The sequence below is a fragment of the Sinohyriopsis cumingii genome, unplaced genomic scaffold (genome assembly GCF_028554795.1).
Source record: "Sinohyriopsis cumingii isolate HCF-2022 unplaced genomic scaffold, ASM2855479v2 utg000974l, whole genome shotgun sequence".
Lineage (NCBI taxonomy): Eukaryota > Metazoa > Mollusca > Bivalvia > Unionida > Unionidae > Sinohyriopsis > Sinohyriopsis cumingii.
Genome location: NW_028315950.1, coordinates 1,939,873 through 1,947,800, shown reverse-complemented (window position 1 = coordinate 1,947,800; position 7,928 = coordinate 1,939,873).

Here is a 7,928-nt window from a genome sequence, read left to right as displayed (position 1 = left end):
GCCATCACAGGCAAACCAACACTGTAAGCACTGGAAATTATTTGTAATATCACTAGAGTTTATTCAGGACATTATTCATTAGGACATGTGTTAGAAATGCTGATATTATTAGGGATTAATTCCTAATAACGTAAGTTATATTTTCTACATGTTTACTTTGTATTTTAGTGAACTATAATGTTTGTTGGATTTTACAGAAAATGTTGTTCTCACTCTTTTCTATTACTCTTTTTGAGATCATAGGGAGGTAATACGACCAATTTGCTCCAACGTGCTCGTGACAGAATGACCTGGAGACTCTAATTGGATTTAAGTAAATACATCTTGTTTCAATTAAGTGAAATGTGCGTATTATCAAAATAACTATTATCCCACAATTTACTTTTAATTTGTTCAGGGGCCGTGGGTGTCTTTAAGGTGTATCGTACCACTGTCCACGCGGGTTCCAGTCTCGGCTCAGTCAACATGGGTATGTGATAAAGCCCACCAGTAGCTTCGGGGGTGTCGTTGCTTCTCCTGAGTTCTGTAAGGTGTGTTACTTCATCAAATTTGCAGGTAGTCATGTGTAGACTATCATGTATTGAAAACAGCCTTAGACCCACACAACAACTTTACTAAAACCGGTAGAACTTTGAAATCTGCCAGCAGGATTGGGTCTTTTATTGGCGAAACCATAAGCAGAACTTTGCAGATTAATCAATCGCATTGAAACGAGTATTAGAGGTTGTTATTCATATCTATATAGTGTGTGTTTAACGTTTGGTCATACTTGTGGATAGCAAAAATCATTTTGTGAACATAATTAGAATGTCTTTATACATATTTTAGAATGCTTGAGAAATTAATACTCTTTCTTTTGCATCCATCATTACAGTGTATGAAGACAAAAATCTTAAAGAGTGAAAAACGTAGACGTTTGAACTTTGTTTTGCACACAAATCGTATAGTAATATGAAATGATTTCGTTGACATTATCACTTAACTACAATACAATATAATCCAAAAAAGTCTTTAAATTAATGTTGGAGTATTATATTTCCATCAGAAGAATAAATTAATAAAATAAACATGTCTCCTAGATGTAACTCTTCTAAGACTGGGAATAATACTAGGAACGCCTAATTCCAAGTAATAATTATGCTGTATACATTGCCTATACGTAATAGATAACATCGCAGAATCCTAGAATAATTTGAACAGTAAACAAAACCATATATTTTGTATGGATTGATTAGGAATTAGGCCAGCCTGGCCTTTGAAAAAATCTATGACCTTTGAGAACTCGTGTTCTGAGATCATAACACTTGGAGTTTACTTGGATTACAGTTCACTTCAACCTTGCCACTGTAAGAAAGAACAGAACTACAGACCAATAAAATAATATAATAGTTTATGATACTTAAAAGTTTATTTATTTATTTATTTATTTAGATATGGAGTTCATTTCTGATGAATTTACTTTTTATTTATAAAAATTAGTTTGCATTAGCATTGTTAGAGGTGTGAGAAAAACTCTTGCTGTTTCATTAGAATGACATGTGCATTTCAAGCCCTATTTTGTTCCGGAACTTATAAATTTGCTTTGCTTTAAAATTCTGTGTATTTTATTTTTCTTTGAACACATGGTCCATGACAATATAATCTTGAAGACCTAGTCATTGACAATAAAATGTTGAACACCTAGTTTATGACAAGAATATCGTGAATATCTATGCCATGATAACATAATCATGAACATCTAGTCCATGACAATATAATCTCGAACACCTAGTCAATGACAATATAATCTTGAACACATAGTCCATGCTAACAAAATCGTAAACACCGACCACTCGCTGGTGTGCTGCTAAATGGAGCTTCAGCCGAAAAAGATCCACCGATCTAGAGAAGAGGGTAAACTACGCATTGATGTGAGCAAAACGTCATATCCAGACAGGACTGATGAATTCACTTATGCTATTTCCAAAACGTCTTGGAAGTCTGACATGGTCGGGAGTCTAGATCCTTGTACATTGCCAATCTTAAGTTCATATATCGAGTTGGCTATGCACAACTCTTCCACGTTTCCTTGCGACAGGAACGTGGTCAATTGTCTGGTCTATTAGCATTCAAGGCGATTTAAACCCATGCAAATGAATATCGCAGACTAGGCTCTGTTTCACAAGTACAGTAGTACATACTGTGTCTCGTAAAACAGTCACTTCCTGTCCGTTGACAGTACCATTTGCCGTCTGTACCCGTGCCTCGAGGAAAATACACGTGCCGATAGATTGAATCACATCGCTACCGATCTCTGCACGCACCACGGGCTCGAATACCGCTTCCCGCTTAGCTTGCTGGGAAACAGAGTTCTTTATCTGCCGACCGTCTGCCTTCAGTGGCTACCGCAACTCTCTGGACTGGTCTGTTCCGCTTATGACAATTGTGAGAGATATAACCCCACTCCTTGCAAGTGAAACATTGCTTGTCCTTGTGCTTTCCCTGGTTATCTCTACCAGGTTTTCCAGGTTCCCAGAGTTTCTGGTCCTTGACCATGATTCCCACCTTTGTTGTCTCGCGTGATGACGTTATGCGAACCTACCCGAGCTTCAGCGAATACATCTGCCGGTGTGGCCATATCAGTAGTATATGGGGGCGATATACCCTCACGTAGACGTCTACGTTAAAAAAGGGTCCCAGCACTATAGCCTCAAGATTTATAGCCTCACGTAGACTTCTTTGTTAAATGTGCTCCTTTGTAGTATATCCTCAAGTTTTAGAGCCTCACGTAGACTTCAATGTTAAATTTGGTCGTTTGCGCTATAGCATCAAGATTTATAGCCTCACGTAGACTTCCATGATAAAAGAGTTTTTTTTTGCACGTTTGGGAATATGGGAATTTAACATGGACATGTCACCAGACGGTCAATGGCAATTGAACATGGGTGACGTCATGGAGCTAATAGGGTCAAAACTATTTATGGGGTGAAATGTATTTATAGGGACAAATGGTTGCTAGGGTCAAACATAGACGTACATAAACAAATAAATACACATCCAAACACACAGAAAAGAGGAAACAGGTGTTCCAAAGAAAGACTCACATACAGAATAGCGACTCCAAAAAGCAAAGTCTATTATATGGGTACAAAAGATTTATTCAATTAAATACAAGGGCTAAATGGCATGTGCCTTGGTCTAAGCACTATCCATTTAATACATTAACATTTCTACATGAAACAAACCGACTTATTAGCTATTTAGATCCTGGTTCTATTAAACTAATTTTTAAAATTAAAGTTCACGCCTTTCTAAAAATCACTTCATATACAACTTATTTACATTAAATGTTCATTTATTAGAAAAAGATAAAACAAAACAAGTAACAAACAATCAAATGGGACTAAGTTCATGTTTCTCTCTATATCCGTCACACACGTTGTTTAAAATCTGTTCAGCTAGCACTTGTGTCCCAGCATAGATGTTTCCCATCGCGTACTCCATTTCATTCGTAAATCTGCTGTTATGTCCATCTTGCTAGGTACATTTATAGGTATGCAGATCAAGTGCAGTTATCGTCTTCTTCCCATGGAGGTACAACATATGCCACATGAAAAGTTACTTTTCCATCGGTGATGTCAAATTTTACTCTCATCAACTGCACGTTTTAAATCGCGCTTAAACGTTTGGACGATGTTATTTCTGCATGTGTTCTAAATCCGAAACATGCAGGTGAGTTCAAACTGTCTTGATACATAGATAAGGTCAAAATACCCAGATCTTTAACTTCGCGAAGACATTTGAGTTCCTCTAAGAGAGAGTCAGGTAGGCTCGTAATGAAACCTACTACTTACTCGGCTGAAACATCAGACGCGCAGTCTTTAAATTTTACCGTGTAGGTGTACGTTGTCGTTCTAAATTTTCTCGAGGTCGTTGTCTGAGTCATTTGGATGCTAAAATACTCCTTTAGGTCTACTGAATCATTTGTCTTCTTGAACGCACTTTGCTGTGACGGTATGGTGGTGAAAGAGGTCAATGATATTTGTTCCTTCTCTTTTTACTCCTGAGTAGAGTTATTCATCTTTCTCGTCGCTTGTCCTGGAAATGAAGTGTTGTTCTTGGAAGCCGTCCCATTTTATGCTGTGTGATATCAGCATGTCCATAACGTAGAGTTTTGTGGTCTGTAATTTTCGCTGGTTGCTCGTAATGTCCCATGGCGTTAGTACATAAACAACTGAGATGTGGTACTGCATCGGTGATGTGATCGTGAGGCATAGAATCACACCTGAGTTTCTTGTTGGATTGTGTCTTACGTTCAATACTTGCTGTTTGAGAGGTTTCAATTTTTCAATATTGACGTTGCTAGTGACAATGATCTATTGGTCTTGGACGTTATCCTTTTTTATATGCTGACCAATATCGACGTGATCGTACGGCAAAGTGAAGTGGTTGGGAAGCCACACTCACACTCGCTTCTGGTACACGATTTGATACAGCTTTTCCTAGAGTCTACGGACGATTTGTTGAGTGGGTAAACGTACAATCTTATACGGTTCGTGGGTGGTCACTTTAAAGCTTCCATCCTCTCCAGACATCAAGGCTTCTTTCATGACCCCAAAGTTCACCACTTGACTGGTACAATAATTGATATTCAATCCTTTCAATTTACATTCGGTGTGCACTTCTCCTTGTTTGTCCCAGTATTCGTAGCCATAATTGTTAGGACCACCACTAGGAAAACTTTGAATCTTGTCGTTGGGGTGCTCGTTTGTTCAGGCTCCTAAACGGTCTCCTTCGATGTCAGGGTGATACTGACTCGGGCGATCAATGTAGATGCAAATGACCGTGTCAAAGTACAGCGCACCTAACAGTCATAGAGCATCGTACAATTTTAAGCGAGCATGAGTTGTCACGTAGGCTGCAATGCTGACATTTCCAAATTCGTCGGCTTGTACAAAGTCCAGTTCTTCATAGTAATTGACTAATATCAAATCCACACGAACGACGTCCACGTGTTTCCTGTATTTGGTTGTATCGTGAATCATCTGGAAGTAGCGGGAGGGTTCTATCAAATACTCCGTCTTGGGAAAACAAGGTCGTTGTGCCATTTTGCCCCGCAAGCAATTTAACATGACTTTGGCAAACGATCGCCTGCCTTCGTTTTTCTCGATGTGGTCGAATGTGATGCCTTCCTGCTCCCAGTATTTTTGTTTGAATTTCTTTTGGTCTTCGGGCGTGTGGCACCAGGAAGGATATCCACTGGCTTCTTGTTTCAGTTTCAAAAAGGCATCCACGTAGTCTGCGGAAATGCCTTTCTGAATTTCGTCGCTCATGTGGTATTTTTGTGTCTTGGGAAAGTGGTAAATTTCGTACATTTCTAACAATTGGTATCCCATGTCCAGAGCTTTGAACAATTCCACGCTGACCCACGTTCCCGTCAAGGAGCGTTCTTCCTGGGTGCGCTGATAAGGTTGGTCTTGGTTACATTTCTATTAAATAATTTGAATAAATAAAATATGGCTCAAATGAAACACTGGACACAACGATAACATAACTGATTTATTTCTAATATTACATCACGAATGAATAATGTCTAGATAAACAGGATTGTATAGGCTTGTACTTGACCACATGTCTCAATTAGCATTTTCTAAAGAAATGTATTACCAACTGGACAATTTCATCCTGGAAGGTTCCCGATGTTTACAAGATACAAATTGTAGTTATAATTAGAAGGTATGTTGCTAAACTTTAATATAAAATGAGGTAAGCCAAAGGTAGACCCGAGCATTTATGTGTAACTTCCAATGTTCTTGGCTCAGATTGAGATAAACATGTTGTTTACAAAGTCTAAATCAATGATTCAGGTCAGGTAGAAAATTAACCTGACTTTGGAATAGGTCAAGTCCAAAATATAATTTTTCGTAGCATATGATAAATTAAAAAACAATGCAAACGGAATACGCATAATGATCACTACCTTGCAATGTATGGATTTGATGGGGGCATGTTCCAAAATACAAAAAGCACCAGCTAGAACAACAAAAATGGACCGAGAACGATGAAAAGTTTGAAATAATTTATTAAATAATTTAAATAATTTAAAGTATTAACAAATTAAGAAGTATTATAAGAAAGCACAAATGTCGGATGTCGTTCTTGTCATCATTACGTAAGGTCAAGTTTGTGCGATTCCACCATTTGCTTTAAACTAATGCACGCTATTATCCGCATGAAAAGAGCACAGAAAAAATATCAACTAAGAAATGGAAAGTTCGGAATCATGTATTATATTTTTCCTTGTGAGATATTGCAATTTATCAGTGGGATGAAAATGATATCGCCACAACACTTTTAATTGTCACAGTGGCAATGTCAATTTTGGAAATAATGTTTCCCCACTTAGGAAATATGTATGCCCTTCAGTAGGTTATTCAAACACGTATTTCCATAATTAGGCTTATTTAATTTTTCTTTGTCTTCTGTTCCTATCTCTTGTCTCTCCACATGACAATGTATTGGTCTTAAAATAACTCAACAGTATAACCTCTTGATTAAAGTTTATGCAATCAGCGGTCTGTAATTAACAAATGACCCCACCATTTTTTAAACTACAAACAGCAAATAGTAGACATCTCACATACACCTTTGGATGTTTAGATTTCTGCATGCACCATGGAAACTGAACTTATATATGCTATGTGTCACCCATACAGTCTTCAGTGTATATGTGTAATACTTTACTATATAAGGTACACATTTCTTAGAGAAACTAAGCGTTTGATTTCATAAAGTAATACAGTCCTTTGTAGCAATTTTAACCAGAACCACACTCGTATTAAAAACGATGGATAAATCTGGGGATGAGGATTGTGGATTTCAAGCCGAAATTATGTGACAACCGAACATTGGATAAATAACCTAATAGACTGCGTGCTTATCAAGACAACATGTACAAATTACGTGTCAAGATAGAAGTAAACAAGCTAAAGTACGAAACGCCTTACAAGTAATCTCGCAAAAATTAAAATCTTTGGTTTAAGATGTTATGCTCTGAAATATGTTGTATACAATCACTAAGTTGTGCTTGTAGTTAACACAACCCAACAGTATTCGTATGTTACGTGTTTAGTCTCGAGTAAATAGTAACAGAAGAAAGAGTGAAAGATCAATCTTTGAAAAAAATATAATAATTTATTTCCCAGCAAATTTCTGCAGAAATGAAGAAATATGAACTTACGGTTTTAAGAATCAAATCCAAAAATAATTCAAGAATAATCCACGAAGAAAATTGTTGAAGTCCTAATAACAAAATGTTCTAATAGTTTTAAGTGCGAGTCCCGACGAATAATCAAACATGGAAGACGATGAAGTATGCTGTCATCTGTAGTGTTGAAGTATTTAGTTCCTTGCAGAAACAAGAAATATCACTTCGTTTTGGAAATCTGAGTAAATTTTTATAAAACTGTCCCTATACAACAATTTCTTATAAGCACACGTATTTTCCACGGGAAAGAAAAGAATTGTTTTTTTGAATCCAAATATTTTAAAGTAACTCCAAACAGCCCAACATACAATTTTCAGTGTAAGAGTCAAATAACTACTAATGAGACTATCTCTCCAAAATAAAGGTTATATTGTATTCTAAAACGTAAAAAGAGGGTTACGTGATCATGTTCCAGAACCTCGTCGAAATTATGTACTCAGTGTGTGGCCCTGACGGAAGCCGTTCATTTTGTTATAAGAAATAGAAGGAAAAAATTGTTTACATCTTATACACGTAGTCCCATCATGATTTTGACAACAACCAATCATATTAAAATAAAACTAGAACTTATTTACGTGATTGCTACTAATTTTGAATCGAGGTCAGGATCTAGATCAACACCTGGTGTTTACGAAACGAACAGTCAAGGTCAAACCATTTTCTGGAAAAAATGTCATCTGTA